Here is an 18,727-nt window from a genome sequence, read left to right on the forward strand (position 1 = left end):
TGAGTGCTTGACTTTTGTATTCATACAAATATTCTTAAGCTCCATTTGTAACTGAGCAGAACCCTTTGGGGCCTTTCCAGAACAGACTCCTCCTACCCCTGACCATGTCCTCTACCTGCCTCTTATTTGTTGAAAAATGTAGCCTCCTAGGCTTTCCTTGATTTCCAAAGAGTAAATTTAATCAGAAGTGAGAAAATGAACAGAAAACAGTCATGCAAGATAAAACAATAATAGTTTAGCCATTCAACAATACTTTAGTTCTTCCTCAAGGTCTATAGATAGTGTTCTAAGCCATGTCCTCTGAGCTGTTTGGCAGATCGTAAAACCCCTACCAGGTGGAAGAAGTTAACTATATGCCTCCCACAAACACATAGTAGACCCCAGGCCAGCTGGAACCAGAAGGTTGATGGTGTTGACTCCCAATTACCTCACCACCAGCCAGTCAGAAGAATTTCCATGAGCTGATAACATACCCCACAAGCCCCCTCCCTCACCTTGTCTTTAAAGACCTTTCCCTGAAAGCCTCTGGGGAGTTTGAGTCTGTAAGGCACTAGCTGCCTTGAATCCTTGCTTGGTGCCTACAATGAATGTTGCATTTTCCTTCACCACAACCTGGTGTCAGTCTACTAATAGTCTACTGACTGGCTTCATTGTGCACAGGCAGGTGGACCCAAGTTTGGTTGGGTAACATGTTTGCTATCAGGTTGTGTGGAAACAGTTTGATCCTTAGGGTCCTGCTTTTTCGTTTTGCTAGATAGGACCTAATAGTACAGGGCTAAGCATTACCCACCAGTGAGGCAAGATTCTTTCCTAGGAGACTACCCAATGCCCCATAAATTATGCACCAGCCTGGCAGTGGGAATAGTTGTGATTTTTGGCCCGTGTGAGTGCCAAGCACTTTTCTCTCTGTTCCTGTCAGGAAGTGCTTTCTTCAGCCTCCAGTAAATGTCTTTACATGCATGCTTCAGTCTTCCTCTGCTGACTACTCAGTGCTTGCCTTGCAGACAGAGTGCTCTATGCTTCTTGTTCTCCTGGGATCTCAGTTCTGTCTCCTCCATTCAAAGACTCTTCTGGGCTCTGGGTTCCACCTCATCATACTGTAGTCTGGAAACTCAGGACAGTTGTCAGCCTTGCTTCTTTTGTTTCCAGCTCTCAGGTTTACTCTCCTTTGCTGCCTAACGTCCAGTGGCAAAACACCATTGTTTCATTTATTTTGTCTTTTAAAAGAGTCAATCGTATCCAGTGTGAGTAAATTTAAATCCTGTTATTCCATTTTGTCAGGAAGCTAGCTATCTTTATTTTCAAGATATTTCTCCCTGCCCCACTGTGTGGCCTCCTTTGTCATTATGATCAGTCACTTCAGCTTCCCTGCTGCTGCTTGGCCTCCTTCCCCAGCCCTTTCTTTGACCCCAGATCCTGGTAGAACATCCCCCCAGTGATAAGAATTTCAAAGTAGTTCCATAAAATCCATGTTCTAGTTTGTAACTTTAAGTACTTCATGAACCCTGTTTATTATTATGGAAGATTATCTATCATCTATCTATCCATTATGTATCTATCTATACATCCATCTATCTATTTATCTATTTCTAATTAAATTTTTTTTCCAGGCTATATGGTAAAAAATATCTTATTCCAGAGACTTCAAGTGAAGAAGTTTATGTAAGAATATAGACAGATGTAGTGAAGCACAGGATGTGCTCCCAGCAGCAGATCCGGTCCTCAAGGGAAGTCAGGTGTTCATTCAGGATCCCACGGAAAGTTCACATAATGTTCCCACAGGACAGATGGCATGAGTCAAGCCCTCAGATGGCATGTGACAAAGCTGGGGGTTGCTTGGTCACATAGCACCATGTGCAGCAACCTTCCAGATAAATGCTTCTCCGAGGGGGCCAAGGGTTTCACTGGACCTTGGGGCTCCATGGAGTGTCCAGAACGATGCCAGCGGTTAACAAGGATAGGCACTCTTTATTAAGTACTCATCTTGCAAACATTTCTAACACTCCCATCCTTACAGCATATATATACATACATATATATATATATATATATATATATATATATATATATATATATCACCTTTCCTGTTTTCCGAGAAGAAATACAGACTCAGACAAATGAAATATTTTTCAGTGCACTAACTCAGTCCATTCATACCCTTGATTATTTTGGAGCCAGCAGATACTACAATACTTTCTTGTCCCAGGTCATGCAGAAGAGAATAGATTGTTGTTGTAAACTGCATTGTGTCCCCCAAATTGCTGTGTTGAAGCCTTAACCCCCAAATTGGTTATATTTGGATACAGGACCATTATAGATGTAACTAAGTTAAATGAGGTCACAGGGAGGCCTCTCATCCAATGTGACTGGTGTCCTTATAAGAAGAGGAAGAAACAGCAATGATGGACACAGAGAGAAAAGGAAACATGATGATATAATGAGGAGCCAAGGAGAAAGGCCTCAGGAGAAGCCAACTCTACTGACATCTTGACCTTGAATTCCCAGCTTCAGACTGTGAAGGAATAAATATCTGTCATTTAAGCCACAAGTCTGTGGTACTTTATTATGAAATCTCAAGCTGATGGATACAGTCCTCAGCAACAAGAAAGAAAGTTTCAGATTTCTGTGCATGCATACTAAGTCACTTCAGTCATGTCTGACTCTTTGTGATGCCCTGGACTGTAGCCCACCAGGCTCCTTTGTCCATCGGGATTCTCTAAGCAAGAATACTGGAGTGGGTTGCCATGCCTTCCTCTCAGATTTCTGTAGTCCTTCCCAAATCTAGCATTGTGTGGGTTGATCCCTTGACTACACAGAACTAATGCCAACATCTTGTTAAAACCTATCAATTCAACCATCCCTCCAGATTCCAGGTAGACCTGGAGACCTTTTTTCTCACCTTCCCCAGAGGGTCCTTACTGAACAGTGAGTGATAGCCTAGGGTTCTCCAGGATAAGTGAGTACAGAGTAGGGCTTCAAAAGTGATGTTTCATGCCATAGGAACCAATGTGGATATTGTCCCTAAAGGTGCCCTTGAGCCCAAGTGAAGAGCCCTGGCTTCTCGCAAGCTGGGGAAACCCTACAGGATAGACGATGGCTTGGTGCCTTATGAGAACCAGATTGTGGGTGACACAGAAGGCCAAGCATAGTGCCCAGGGAAGGGAGGATGAGATGTCCCTGAAAACTTACTTTTCAAACCATGAACCAGGTTTTTGTTTGTCTTTAATGTCTAAGTGCTTGCAATATCTTCCAAATTCCATGATTTCACCCCCACTTTTCTTTTTCCTATATATACCTTCCACACATCAGACTCTGAACCCAGGTCACTTTCAGTCCTGGCTCATCAGCACCCACTTTCCACATTTCTCCCTTCCTCCCACAGGGAGAAGCATGGTGATTTTGGCTGTTCAGGACCAGCCTGAAAAAGCACAGAATAGCTCTGGTGTGTGATTTGAGGGCTGAGCCCAAAACATATCCAGCCTCAGCTGCAGTCTACTGTATTCATCCCTTAGGTGAAGCAAGGGAAGTCCACAACCTCCATGATGGAAATACAATTCTAGCCTGGAGCAGGAGCAGTTAAACTGGAAATGCTTCTGGTTGAATGAATTAGGGGAGAGAGAGAGTCCATCTTGACACCCTCATTTGAAGGGAGTTGGAAGGCTGGGGGCTGTGTATACTGTGGGCCAAGTGAGGAGGTTGAGAAGACCTGGGTCTAGGTACACCAGCCTTCAACCCCAGTGCTGTCCACGCTAGTCTCTGGGAGTCCTGTATGGAAAGTGTCTAGAGAAATGGGCCTCTCAAGAAATACCCTTCACACTCCACTGTGCCTGTTTGCTTCCTCCTCTATGTTGTGGCAGCATAAGGAGTCACTCATGCTGTGTGATTAAATCCCCAAACTAGATTTTCCCAGCTCCCCCACCACCTGTTTCCCTTCATACAGGCCCCCATACCCCTGCTCCCAGGGTAACTCTCATGTCACAGCATGGAGCAGTGGGGACTGACCACATCATCTTCCTGAGGGCACATCACAGGCTGCTCCAATGGTCTCTGATGAAGCCCAGTCTTCCAAAGTATCCTAGCTTGTGATTTCCCACAATTCATAATTTAGTCATCATTAGTGCCCCTAAAGAATCTGACAGATGCAAAAGGCCCTATCTGGGTGACATTCAAATATTTACATCTGCAATGGGGTACTATTTTGATGGAGAAACTACAGATTCTTTGCCCACAGTACTTCCAGGCATCCTTTGATCTTAACTGCCCCCCACCCCTGTGGGGCGCCATCTGGTGTATATTGTATGTACCACACACAGCAGAGCGAGAGCCTGCATTTCACATCAGAGCTTTAATGTCTCAAAACTGGTCTTTCGGAAATTCAAATCTGAAACAAAAATCTGAGATGTAAACATCTTGAGTTTCAAAAGTTGGGCCCTGAGAGACAATACGTGCTCATTTTAGTCAGTTTCTCTCAGTCTATAGAGTAGGTTGAATTTTTCTGGGCTGATGGGAGGGATAAATATCCGAGAAGGAAAAGAGAAATGAATCATGGAGCTCTGAGCCACAAGCCCAGGGCAATCCCCCTGGAGAGCCTGGCAGGGAGGGCAGGTGGAGATGGTCAGAAGGCAGGTGACTCACTGAATTATTATGAGTAATAATTCATGTAATATTCACTGATTATCATGTAGTAACCACTGAATTATTATGAAGGGGCCTTGCAACCACAAGTGCAGGGTAACTGAACAGCAGCTTGCACACAGCAGTGACAAGGACCCCTGTGCAGGCAAGCCCTTCAGGGGATGGCAGACAGAGGATGACACAGTGGAAACAGATACACATCCCCATCCATCTCTGAGACCACAGCACCAAGAAACCACCCAAAACATAGCCATACTGGCAGGAAAAATGGAAAATGTGGGGTGTGTGTATGTATGTGTGCGCATATGGTGTGTGTGGCAGAGGGAGACCTGAATTGCCTGAAATGTCATTTCTCCCATGGAAGGATATTTAAAAAAATATTATGTTACATAAAGAAAAATCTCCATTAAAAAAAAAACTTGGAGATTCATGCCCTGCTAGTCCATTTTATTTGTTTTTTAGAGCAAAATTTAAGCACATAAAAATCAGAGTATAGTTGGATGAAAACTTTATTGCCAAGGCTTTGAAGAACAAATATATATAATCCTACCTGTAGTTGAAAAATTATAAATGTCATTATTGAGTGAATCTTTTACTGCTATGAAAACTCAAAAAAAAAAAAAACCACAAAGGCACATAAAATTGCCAACATTTTTTGTTCCTACGACAAAAACAAAAATGAAAATATTAGATAAATAGGCTCTCAAATCACAATAATAATGTTGAGAGCAATTTTCTTCTGTACCAGTAAAACTCCAGATAAGGAATGGTCTCATTTAAAGAAACTGATGACAGCAGTTCATTCTCTTTGATGTGTAGCTTAGCATGAGTATGGAGGCCCAGAAAGAAAGTTCTGTGAAAGCAGATCTTAGTTAAGAAGAACTGGGTTAGAACAAAGCCACCTGCCCTGTTAGAGAAGGGATCCCTTTTAAGAAGTTCTTTAATGAAGACTGCAAAAACCAATACTGGGCATGGATTGAATGATGACAGTGTACCAGCCATTTTGTATGCCTTAAACACATAAATCCTGGACATCCCCCACAAGGCCTGGACTAGGTCTCCTTTTATTACCTGACCCTTAGTTGTCCCCTCTCTAGCAGAGGGGGATGATGATGTTTCAGGTCCCCAGGTGTCAGGGTCACCTCTGAAATTTCCCTACAGAGAACTCTTTATGTTCTCTGCAGACCCACATGCTGTGGGCCTGGCCCAGGCCACAGCCTGTGTTCCAGTTTCTGGGGATTGGAGAACAAGACTATCTGAACTTTCTTGGCTTTTGTGATTGAAGACAAATACCTGCCTCTACAAGCAGTCTCTGTCTTGGTCAGCTCGGGCTGTCACAACAAAGTATGATACACTGGGTGCCTTAAATACCAGACGTTTATTTCTCACACTCTGGAGGCTGGAAGGCCAAGGCCAGGGCGCCAGCGCAGTCAGGTTCTGGTGAGGACCTGCTTCCTGGCTTGCAGACACCACCTTCTCCCTGTGTCCTCATAAGCTTCCTGTAAGGTGTCTATAAGGTATCTCTTCCTATAAGGGCACTAATACCATTATGGGGATCCCACCCTCGGGACCTCATCTAAACCTAATCACCTCCCAAACACACATCTCCTAAAACCATTCCTTTGAGGGTTAGGACTTCAATATATGAATTTTTCTGGGATACAAATATCCTGTCTATAAAAATCTCCAAATATAGGCAAGGGTTTCAGTTGCCTGGCAGTCACAGAAGCAAGCAGGAAAACCTCCAATTATTGCTCATCCCAGCAGGGTCTGGCCCCTGGTCTATTCACCTTCAGAGGTCAGGATCTTATCTGGTACATGATGCTTCCTGGAAGGGTTCAGATAGTTAGGAAAGTTGGGAGTGTCTATTGGGAATTTGGGGAATGTTGGGATTGCTGATAATGTTGGGAATTGGGGGACAATTGGGAATGTTGGGAAATTTGGGAATGTCAAGAATATAAATTCTAATCTACAAAGAAGGTTCAAGTTGCCAGCTGTTGCGGCACTTCTGCCACCAGGAATCCCTTCCACAGCTAACCTGGCCTCACTTGCAGGCATATCCTCTCCTTCTGGCACCCCCTCCCCCGACTGAGGCCCAAGGTACAAGTGGGCATTTCATTCTCTGACACACAGTGCATGCTTGTGCATCCACACTTTTGCACACACTGCTTCCTCCTGGCACCCCCTCCCCATTTGTCTTCCTGGCAAATTCTCAATCCCTGTGCAGCGGTGGTTCATGTGTCATCCCCTTGTGAAGACTTTCATGTCCCCCTACCCGCCACAGGCAGTGAGGGCATTCATGGCTCCAGCAACTTACTTTTATTATTTCCATGTAATATTTCATTATAATTATGGGTTTTTTTTTCAACTAATATCTGAGCTTCTTGGCAGCCTTGACCAGAGAGGCTGGTGGAGAATGAGGATTCTCGGTTGGGATGACTCTGAGCATGCTCATAGTTCATCTCAGAGTTGGCTGCTGGGCCCCCAGCTCAGACATGACCCAGAGCCTAGCTTAATGCCAGACTTTGATGAGATTCTTAAAAAATGTGTGACAGAATGAGCCCTAAAGTTGATCAGAAATCCACTGATTCATTAATGGATGCAATGAACATTTCTGGAATACCTATCAGGATTGAGGCATTGTCCCAGATACAATGTGGTAAATCTGAATCATCATTTTAAGGAATCTAAAATCTAATACATGACTTCCTGGTGGCACAGTGGTTGAATCTGCCTGCCAATGCAAGGGACATGGGTTTGATCCCTGGTTGGGGAAGATTCCACATGCTGCAGGGGCGATTAAGCTCTCATACCACAGCTACTGAGCCTGTGCTCTAGAGCCCAAGAGCTGCAACTATTGAGCCCTCATGCTTAGAGCTCATGTTCTACAACAAGAGAGGCCACCTCAATGAGAAGCCACAGCTAGAGAAAGCCTGCACACAGCAAAGGAGACCCAGAGCAGCCAAAAATAAATAATTAATTAAAAAATAAAATCGAATACAGGAGAAAATGCATGCAAATATATAATGTTAATAGTTGTCTATTTCTGTGTAACAAGTTTTCCCCACATTTAGCAGCTAAAGACAACAAACATTTATCATCTTACATTGTTTCTCTGGGTAAGGATCTGGGTATGCTTGACTGGGTGTCCCCAGCTCAGGAACCCCACAGGGTTGCATTCAGGCTGTCATCTGGGGACACATCATCTGAAGGCTTGGCTGGGCCTGGGGCATCCACTTTCCTGGCAGCCATCCCCACAGCTGGCAAGTTGGTTCCGGCTGTCAGAAAGAGGCTTCACCCCTTAGTTCCAAGGAGAGAAATCCATTCTATTGGCTCTCAGCTTAGCTGAGTCTCCCTTCTGGCACCTGGAGTTCAGCAAACAGCATTTCACATCTTTCCTGGGCTGGCCGCTAACTGGAGATTCCCTGCACACATACAGGAGTAGGTTAGAGGCACAGAACTCTTCAGTCCCTTACTTCCCGGGGAAGTTAGAGAGCCATGGAAGAGCCCTCCAGGCCCCCTGTCCTCTGTCCCGGCTGTGCCAGCTCTGAGCCTGGAACATAGTTGATCACGAAGTAGGAAATAGTGCCAAGTGGCCAAGAATGAGAGTGCTGGCTTGACTTCTAAGAAATTTCTCCCTCTCTGCACCTCAGTTTACTCACAGGCAAACCAGGATTAGTGACAGTAGCTCCCCTGTGACACTGGCTAGAGTTGAAATGTTGACTTCGTTGTAACAAAGTGCATGAAACAGAAAACAGCAGAGGGCGACCTGACTTTTGCTGTTTTCTGTGGACCCTCTCATTCCCAGGCAGAATATTGCCACTCTTGCAACAGGCCATTCAGACAGACATCCCCTGAAAAACAAATCAAGAATGGATTCACCAAATACTGATTAAACACAAACGTGGTAATCTTGGTAATATGTGTCACGGGCCTTCCCTTCAAGGCACTTGTAATTGAGAAGGCAACATTTAAGACTGTAAAAGGAATCAGTGAGCAGCAGTAAGGCAACCTGGCTTGGACCACGGGGGTCTAGTCCTGGGTTCCAGGGTGGTGGGGACTGACCTGTGCTTTGGGTTGGGAACCCATTTGCACCTTGACTTCAAATAAAGCACTGGAGGGAGGGGCTGCATTTCCCAGAATGTCCTGCAGAGCTGTCCCACCTTGCCTCTCCTCAGACACACAACGAATGGGTCATGACTCAACATTTACCCAGGTCCAAGGTACCTGCCAAGATATTTTACTCCATGTTGAAGAACACATAAAGGTGGGGACAGTGTGTGTCGTGATGGTTGTGCTTTCAGGGAGAAGAAGCTAGGCATGTGCACACACATGTGCGGCAGTGTGTCAGCTGTCACGTGCAGTCAAAGTGGTCAAGTTGGGGAGAAAAGGATGTTTCTTGGGATTGGAAGATGGATCCCTGGGCGAGGCACTTACTTGGTGTTGCTGCAGTGATGAAGCGGTGGAGGGACACAGGAACAGCAGGCACAACGTTTTGGGGGGAGAAGAGTGAGCTGGGGCTGCTGGATCCCCCTTCTTAGCATAAATGCCCCTGGGTGGGAGTCTCCTCCAGTGCTCAGAGGGGTTCTGGTGCTCGCAGGTGTCTCCTTAATGTTGGGGGGCACGCCACAATCAAATAGGCTCTTAGATCAGATGGCCAGCACCCTCCCTTGAGCTAGGACTCAGGGATACAGGAACAGCAAGGTTGAGCTGAGCTGAGGGCTGGTGGCCTGAGGAAGCCGGTTGTCTAGAAGGCTCAGGATGGGCAGGCCATGGGAAGGTCAGCAGGGAGCTAGGTGTCCAAGAGCAGAAGCCAGGGAACCACATTGGTGTCTCTGGAGCAGACCTCTTGTCTTGGCTCACTGCTGTGCATGGTGGCAGGCTATGAAGGAGCTCTGCGGCCAGAAGAGTGCTGGGTGAAGCTGGACAGACAGATTGGAACAGGTGAGGTGGCTATTTGAGACCACAGGAGCCACTGGGAGTCGGAGTGGCTTTGCTGTGATCAGGGGGGACCTTGGGGCCATTGGTCCCATGTCACCCTACAGGGAAGACATCAAGAGCACAACAGGACTATGGCCAAGAAGGTGACAGAGGAGGGGATTCAGGAGCCGTGTCCTGAGTAGTGGTGTCCAGGGTACCCTCTTCTAAGCCAAACTTGCTCCTGCAGCAACATGAAGTTCCTGCTTCAGGCCATCCTTGGGTCTTCATCCCAGCATCCAGTAGTCCCTGACCTGTGTCCTGCCTTTCCTCCTTCCTCTGGACAGTGTGGCCCTCAGCCTGGGGATATGGGGAGATGCAGGCAGAACTCTGGCTGTCCTCATGCACCCTCTCCGTGGATGCTGGCCTCTGCCCTGGGCCATTTCCTCCAGGCCTGTGCCATCATTATCTGGAGGTATTGGCTCTGAAAACTGACATTCTTCCGCTGAAGCCAAAGGAACACTGGAGTTAGATTTAATTCTCGCTGGCATGGGGGTCTTGCTGCTGCTGTTGTAACAGTGGCTGTACTGCTCCCATCTCTTCTCCATACAATCTGTCTGGGTTTGGCAAAGAGGGGATCAGGAAGACCCACCTGTGCCCTGACCCCAGGTGTTCATCCCCTGAGGTTCTGGTGGGTTTTCTGTTCCTTAAGGCCAAACCCCAGCAACTGTGGGTTGGATGTTGCTTGCTTTCTGTCAAATCCTGGGAAAGTCTCCGTTTTAATTCGATGTTTTCTGAGAAATGGGGATTTGCTGATTTTATCTTTAGATGCGATCATGAGGGAACTTCCTCCCATTATCGAGGGAGGCCCAACTTGGCCCAGCTGTCCTGCTCCATTCTCTGACCCGTGTCCTGGGGAGCTTTGGGGAAAGGACAAGCAGCCTGGGGAGGGTTTCTAAAACTTTAGGCTCATCTACTGGCCCAAAGCTACTTGTTTTTCTTGACTTATTTCCCTTTCTCTTGCAATGTCTATTTTCTTCTATTTTTTTAAATTCCTTTGGAATTCTCATTTGAATATTTTGTTCAAGTAGGGCATATGATTTATATGCTTTTGGTAGACCTTCCAAAGGTAAAGTCAATAGAGAGGTGATGAATTGGTGAGGGTGAGATGGATCCTGATGGCCTGGTTGTTGTTGTTTCCCTTAGAGTTCTTATCTAGAACCACAACATGGCCAGAAGTAGGAGGAACTTCAACATCCTCAGATTTCTGCAGAGGAACCTCAGGTTCAGGGCAGAAAATGACCTAGGCAAGGTCCACTGTAAGCTGTTAGCAGATCAGGGATTCAGCCTTCACCTTCTGATGTCCAGGAGAGTATAGTGCCAACTTTGCTTTACTTTAGGCTCCTATTTTAGTTGTTTGGATATAATGCTTGTGTAGGTATCCAGCTATATCCACGATCAAAACACAGCTGAACTTGTACCTTTTGGATTAGCATCATCATCAAATAATTATTAAGTGTTAAATTAATAATTCAGAGTTCAATCTCTACATTATGAATTTGCAGGAACAGTAAATTAATTTTGGTCATTGTATTAGTCTGTTAGGATTACTGTAACAAATTACAACACACTGTGGGGTTTAAACAACAGAAATTAATTTTTTTACAGTCTGGAGGCTGGAAGTCCGAGATCAAGGTGTCTGCAGGGGTGGTTTCTGCTGAGACCTCTCTCCTTGGCCTATAGACAGCCGTCTTCTCCATGTCCTCACATGACCTCTCTTCTAAGTCTGTGTCCCCAGTGTCTTCTGATAAGGACTCCAGTCATAATAGGTTACAATTCATCTGAAAGACCTGATTTTTAACTCAACTGCCTCATTTAAAGACTCTCTCTTCAAAGTAAAGTCACATTCTGAGGTAGTGGGTGTTAGGACTGCAGCATATGGATTTGAGGGGGGGACACATTTCAGCTCATAACTCATAGCTCATTTAAAAATATCAAAATAGCACAAAAAGGAAGCAAGAATATTAAGTATCATGAGAATAGAAGATTCCAAATTAAAGGGAAAAGTAAAGGAGATCTTATCTTGGTCTCATGTATGGCAGTATCTTATACACTGAGGATTTCACCTTTGCACACAGAAATTGCCCTCGAACACCTGACCTAAACACTTCAAACTGTACCTGATGCTCCTTACCCATCAACCCTCAGCATGAAGGAACTCAGCATCACCCACTCACAGGTGCTCAGGAGCCTGGGAAAGCCATGAGGCATCACAGGGCTGAAACCATGACAGACTCCCATGGAGAAAATGAGGTCCCTTACCTCCCCTCAGGCTTCCCTGATAGCTCAGTTGGTAAAGAATCTACCTGCAATGCAGGAGACCCTGCTTCAATTCCTGGGTTAGGAAGATCTGCTGGAGAAGGGATAGGCTACCCACTCCAGTATTCTTAGGCTTCCCTTGTGGCTCAGCTGGTAAATAATCCACCTGCAATTTGGGAGAGCTGGGTTCACTTCAGTATTCTGGCCTAGAGAATCTCATGGACTGTATAGTCCATGGGGTCGCAAAGAGTTGGACATGACGAGCAACTTTCACTTTACCTCCCCTCATGTGGTTCCGTTGTTGTCAAGCGAATGGCAAGGTATATATTAACTAGTATTTGAATTATATCAACAGCTTATTTACTCATAGTACACTGTAAGTACACAATTATACTTAAATATTAATATTAATAATAATTCATTAATAATATATAATGCATTGTGATAAACTAAATTAATATAAATATAATTATTGTATTGTATTGTTATATTAATATATTATATATGCTTTTATATTAAGATATAATTAATAATTTTATTAACACATAAGAATCGTTATATAATATACTTATATTTTATATAATAGATAAAATATATATATAAATGTATTCCTCAGCTATTTGTAAAGCCTCCTCAGACAACCATGTTGCCTTCTTGCATTTCTTTTTCTTTGGGATGGTGTTGGTCACTCTCTCCTATACAGTGTTATGAGCCTCCATCCATATTTCTTCAGACACTGTGTCTACCAAATCTAATCCCTTGAGTCCATTTGTTAACCTCCACTGTATATCACAAGGGATTTGATTTAGGTCATACCTGAATGGCCTAGTGGTTTTCCCTACTTTCTTAAATTTAAGCCTGAATTTTGCAACAAGGTGCTCATGATCTGAGCTACAGTCAGCTCCAGGTCTTCTTTTTATTGACTGTTTAGAGCATCTCCTTCTTTAGCTGCAAAGATCATAGCCAATCTGATTTTAGTATTGACCATCTGGTGATGTCTCCTGGGTTGTTGGAAAAGGGTATTTGCTATGACCTGAATGTGCTCTTTTTTTTTTTTCGAATGTGCTCTTGATAAGCAGGCCTTTGCCCTCCTTCATTTTGTACTCCAAGACCAAACTTGTCTGTTATTCTACGTTACTCTTGACTTCCTACTTTTGCATTCAAATCCCCTGTGATGAAAAGGATATCCTTTTTGGTGTTGGTTCTAGAAGCTGTTTTAAGTCTTCATGGAACTGGTCAACTTCAGCTTCTGCAGCATCAGTGGTAGGGCTAGAGACTTGGATTGCTGTGATGTTGAATGGTTTGCCCTGGAAATGAACTGAGATCGTTCTGTCGTTTTTGAGATTCCACCCAAGCACTGCATTTCAGACTCTTTTGTTGACTATGAGGACTACTCCATTTCTTCTAAGGGATTCTTGCCCCCAGTAGTAGATATAATGGTCATCTGAATTAAATTTGCCTATTCCCCTTCATTTTAGTTTGCTGATTCCTAAGATATTGATGTTCAATCTTGCCATCTCTTGCTTGACCACATCCAATCTGCTTTGATTCATGGACCTAACATTCCAGGTTTCTATCCAATATTCTCTTTACAGCACTGGATTTTACTTTCACCACCAGACACATCCACAGCTGAGCATCATTTCTGCTTTATTCCATCCACTTCATTCTTTGTGGAGCTATTAGTAATTACCCCTTACCCTTCCCCAGTAGCATTTGGACACCTTCCAACCTGGGGGCTCATCTGGTATCATATCTTTTTGCCCTTTCGTATTCTTCATGGGGTTCTCCAAGCAAGAATACTGGAATGGGTTACCATCTTCTTCTCCAGTGGGCCATGTTTTGTCAGAACTCTTTACTACAACCTGTCTGTCTTGAGTACCCCAGCACAGCATGGCCCATAACTTCATTGAGTTACGCAAGCCACTTTGCCACAATAAGGTTATGATACATCAAGGGTTGTACTATACATTCGAGGATACAGAGTCAGTGTTTAAAGCCCCAATTATATAATTAATATGATGTACTATGTTAATATACATATATAAATTAATTATATATTTGGGCCTTTAAACACTGACTCTGTATCCTTGAGTGTCATTGTGCGAGTTATGAACATACACATTTGGCCCTGGGTGAGATACTTACATTTTCTATGTTGATGTGCATATTTTTAAAATGGGAACAACATCTTCCTGCCTGTGAAGAGCACTGAGGCAATGTCAGCAGGATTGACACATGATTGTAATCTATAAAATGCAAATCACATAATAAAGATGATTTCCTAGCCATCAGTGACTGATGTAGAAGACTGTGGCAACTCCAGAGTTATCTTGCTGCAGAATCATAGCTCCATCATAGCTCCATTTGTTACAATGGAATCAAAATAGGTAAGGCTTGCAGATAGCACAGAAACTGTAACGAAAACAAAACAAAACTACAGTTCCACTTACCTTGAGTTTATAAATCTCTTAAATCATATTATCTTATGTTATCATATTAATTATCATATGCTTTGTTTGGCTGTTTATAGGAAAGGCTGCTGTCAACACTCATGCCACAATGAGGCCAGCGACCCCAGGTAATTTTGTTTGTGAAATTAGAAGCTTGAGATTTGTAAAGAAAAAAAAAGTAGAGCAAAAGGAAACGGGTTAGCAGACAATCTCAGTGAGAATTGGCAATTTCCTCACTGCTCCCACAGCAAGTGCTTACAAGCCTGACCTTCCTCTTCCCTGAGGAAGTTTCAACAGAAGATACCAGATGTCCCCTTGCCATCAGTGAGATCAGTTAATTTACAACACAGAATAGAAATGGAGAAAATAGGGCTCAGCTCAGAAGACTGTCACATGGAGATCTCTGAAAAAAATTAAATCATACTATTTTATTGAATTAATTCTATTAGTAATAAAATCAAGGCTTCCCAGGTGGTGCTAGTGGTGAAGAACCCGCCTGCCAATGCAGGATGTAAGAGATGTGGGTTCGATTCCTGGGCCAGGAAGTTCCCCTGGGGGGTAATAAAATCATAGAATTTTATTGAATCAACTCTGTTAGTAATAAAATCAATAGCTTTGGTTGAGGTCTTCGTTGAGCAGGTACAGACAGGGCTGATTCATGTGCTGTTTCCAACACTGACATTCCAGTTCCCATACTGGAACCAGACATTTGCAGACCTTCAGATTTACACATTTTCCAAGATGCCTCTGCTTCCCTTGCAGCCACTCCCAGTGCTAGCTTGAAGAAAGGGCCAGACAATTCCTTGGGTCTAACCAAGAAGAAATCAGAACTTTTCATTGGTGTTAGAATTATGTAGTTGAATGTAGTTGGTTTGTTAACTATTTCGTGTTGAAATTAGAAAATAATAATATTAAATTTAAATAACTATTATTTAATGTATACATTCATATTTGTAGGCATTCAAAATAGATATTTTATATTTGGTTCATAAAATAGTTTATAATATAGTCAGAAAGCAAAAGAGGGAAAAAATAATAGTCATCAGTTACTTCTTAACCATATTGCCCTATTGTGCACTCTTTATTGGTGGAGTTGATTGCAGAGTCCATGGTTTGCTACGTTTTGCTGAAAGGTGAGAAAGAAGATAAGCCCATCCAACACCACCTTCTGTAGCCAAAATATTGGACCATATTTTGGCTGCATGGTATCACACATTAATGCAGCACTAAACTTTTTATGACTTTTCTGTTGCATTTCTCTTTCAGAGTTTTCTGGAGGATTACAGAATCTGAGTACAAAGAGGCCAGAGTCAGAGCAACTCTACCTGCTGGATGACATCAGGTGTCCAGAGTGGGACAAACAAGAGCTTGACATGCCACAAGGCTACTGGACCCTCCAGGACCTGTGATGGCCATGCCTCTCATCGAGCCATGGAGAAAGGCTTAAATCCTGTATCCTCAAAATGCTAACAACCAAGGCTGAGTGTGAGTCTGGTTTATATTTCCACTTAAAATGGAATTTAAAATTTGACTCCTGCATATGGGGACTCTGCCATTTGGTTCTCCCGTGCTCACCTGGTCAGGTACACTGGTCACCTGGCTGCAACACAGCACATGGCAGGCAAGGCAGCTACTTCCCCATACAAAAAGGAGGCCTTTTTGGTGCTAAGTGCATTGAGAGCTGTCAACAGTCTTCAATTAAGATAAGGTTAACAATGTGTATTTCCATAACGACGCATTGCTGCTTAAAATTTGCCTCCCAGGGGAAAATTTCAAAAGTAGGTTTATTTAGAGAGATCTTTTCTGTGTGAATATATTTCTTCTGCTGTAGAGGAATAATTACCCAATGCAGCCAAATGTAACTTCAGTGGGGAAAAAAGTCATCAGGGAATCCAGAATAGAGAAGAGGTTTGCCAAGAAGGTCCCAGTCGGGGCAGGGGACTTCATCTTATCCTCACAGTGAGACGAGGAGGAACAGAAAAGAGACTTCATGCTAATGGGAAGGGACAAGACGGCACTGTCTTGAGTGGAATTATCCCCAGGTCGGGCTGTGAAAAGGGTATTCTTCATTGCTGTCAGTTCATTTAGATTTAAACATCTGCTAGCCTCTGGAGAAATGAACTCCCTTTTAATCATCACTATCAAGAAGGAATAAATATGTGCATTTCTCTTCACACAGTAATTGGCTGTGAAGATTCTGGCAATCCTTTCATTAGCGTGATGAGATCCAGAAATAGATGCCAAGTATGTTTATTGGAAACTAATAGACCCACCTGAAGTGTAAAAATTCCTGTAAATGCAGTCGTTCACAGAGGTGTGTGTGTGTGTGTGTGTGTGTATGTGTGTGTGTGTTTGTGTGTGTGTGCCCACGCTCAATCCTTCACGTGGGTTTTGGAGGGAGCAGTGGAGGGGAGTGGGAAGCAGGTAGTAATTCATTTTTTTTACCACCTCAAGTCCTCCTTTGGAATGAAGATACATAGCCAGTGTAACTTGCCCTTTCTGGGATAATCCACATTTCCTCCAATGTCCCAGTTTGAGAACTGCTAAGTCTAGTCCAGACTCTGTCTCTGCGAGCTCCTCCAGGACTGGCAGACCTCAGTGGGTTTCCCTTCCCTGCCAGATAGGAGGGGGTAGCGCCGCTTTCTCCTTGCTCTGTAGTCTGGGATTAGGCTTTTATATTTAATGATTTTATGTATTTATTTATTTATTGGCTGTGCTGGGTCTTTGTTGTTTCGTGGGCTTTTCTCTAGTTGCAGTGCGTTGGGCTTCTCATTACAGTGGCTTCTCTTTCTGTGGAGCATGGGCTCTAAGATGTGAGGGCTTCTGTGATTGTGACTTCTGGGCTTTAGAGCCCAAGCTCACTAGTTGTGGTGTACTGGCTTAGTTTCTCCATAGCATGTGGGATTCTCTTGGACCAGGGATCAAACCCATGTCTTCTGCACTGGCAGGCAGATTCTTTGCCACTAAGCCACCAGGGAAGCCCTGAAATATTAGGCTTTGAGTGATTATAACTGGGCACGCAGAAGTCTGGCTTGGGTCCCAGTAGGAGTGACTATGCAGTAGGCAGGATTTGGGGTCCCCACCCCCACCTTTCCTTGACACATTCCTGGTGGTATACCTGTGACAATGTGGCAACAGAAAAAAATTCAGATTTCAGTATCTGGAAGTGGGGTGCTGCTTTTAAAATACCTACAAACGTGACAGTGGCTTTGTAATTAGGCAGTGGCCCAAATCTGGAAGAATCTTGACCAACATGATAATAAAAGCCTAGACTGGCTTGAACAGATTGTTATTAGAGATAACAGGTGTGAAAGACTCTTGTGGTGAGGACTCAGAGAAAGTGAGGAGCAATGTGGAAAAATCCTACATTCCCTAGGAGAATGCCTGTCACCAGAAACAAACTATTTGTAGAGACAGGGACTTAAAAGCCACTGCTGGTTCAGCTCCCAGATTGGACTTGGAGAATGTCGACCTTGAGGGCTCAGAAGAAAGTGAAGAAATTCCACTGGAAGGTGGAAGAGGAGGATCCATTCTACGTATTAGCAGAAAGCTTAGTGAAGCTGGGCCCTGCAGATGTGTAGGAAGTAGAATTCGTAATGACAAACTTGGTCATTCAGCTGAGGAAAGCTCCAAGTCAAGGGTAGAGAGTGCAGCCTGTTTCTATCCTGTTGCTCAGAGTATAAGGTGAGTTGGGAGAGAGAGACTGAGGGAAGAGAAGTTCCCGAAAGAGAAGCTGGGACCGGAGAATTCAGGAAACTGGCAGCCTATTCAGAGAGCAAAGCCATCAGAAAGGAGAAACTCACCATCTCGTCTGCATGCATGTGGTCTCACAGCCTTTCCTGGTGCCTCAGGAGGGTCAAAGTCTTGACTTTATTCATCAAAAGGGGATGATTCATCTGCTGATGGACATTTAAGTTGTTTCCACATCTGGGTTCTTATGAATAGTGCTGCTAAGAACATAGGGGTGCAGAGATCTTTTTGACAGGTGAATGGATAAAGAAGATATGATATATATGTACAAACACACATTGGAATATTTATTACTCAGCCACAATAAAGAATGAAATAATGCCATTTGCAGCAATGTGGATGGACATGGAGTTTATTATACTAAGAGAAGTAAGTCAGATAATGACAAATATCATATCATTTATATGTGGAATCAAAAATATGACACAAATGAACTTGTCTACGAAACAGATTCACAGACATAGAGAACAGACTTGTGGTTGCCTAGCAGGAGGGACAGACAGGGAGGGATGGATTGAGAGTTTGGGATTGACAGATGCAAGCTATTATATATATGCATAACTGAGTCACTTTGCTGTTCAGCAGAAACTAACACAACATTGTAAATCAAATATACTTCAATGAAATAAATTTTAAAAATAAAAAAATTAAAA

At 43.7% G+C, this 18,727-nt stretch overlaps 1 long non-coding RNA gene across 1 annotated transcript in view; it reads left to right on the top strand.

The window, feature by feature from the left end:
- The window catches only part of LOC145528372 (uncharacterized), a 32,773-nt gene extending 16,271 nt beyond the window's left edge, over positions 1 to 16,502 (top strand). The window contains exons 2-3 of the long non-coding RNA XR_014070347.1: positions 14,405 to 14,452; positions 15,591 to 16,502. This is a non-coding gene — a long non-coding RNA (uncharacterized LOC145528372). The remainder of the gene's footprint in view (positions 1 to 14,404; positions 14,453 to 15,590) is intronic.
- Positions 16,503 to 18,727: the final 2,225 nt, after the last annotated feature.

The sequence above is a fragment of the Giraffa tippelskirchi genome, chromosome 12, assembly GCF_054371585.1.
Source record: "Giraffa tippelskirchi isolate mGirTip1 chromosome 12, T2T-mGirTip1v1.2.pri, whole genome shotgun sequence".
Classification (NCBI taxonomy): Eukaryota; Metazoa; Chordata; class Mammalia; order Artiodactyla; family Giraffidae; genus Giraffa; species Giraffa tippelskirchi.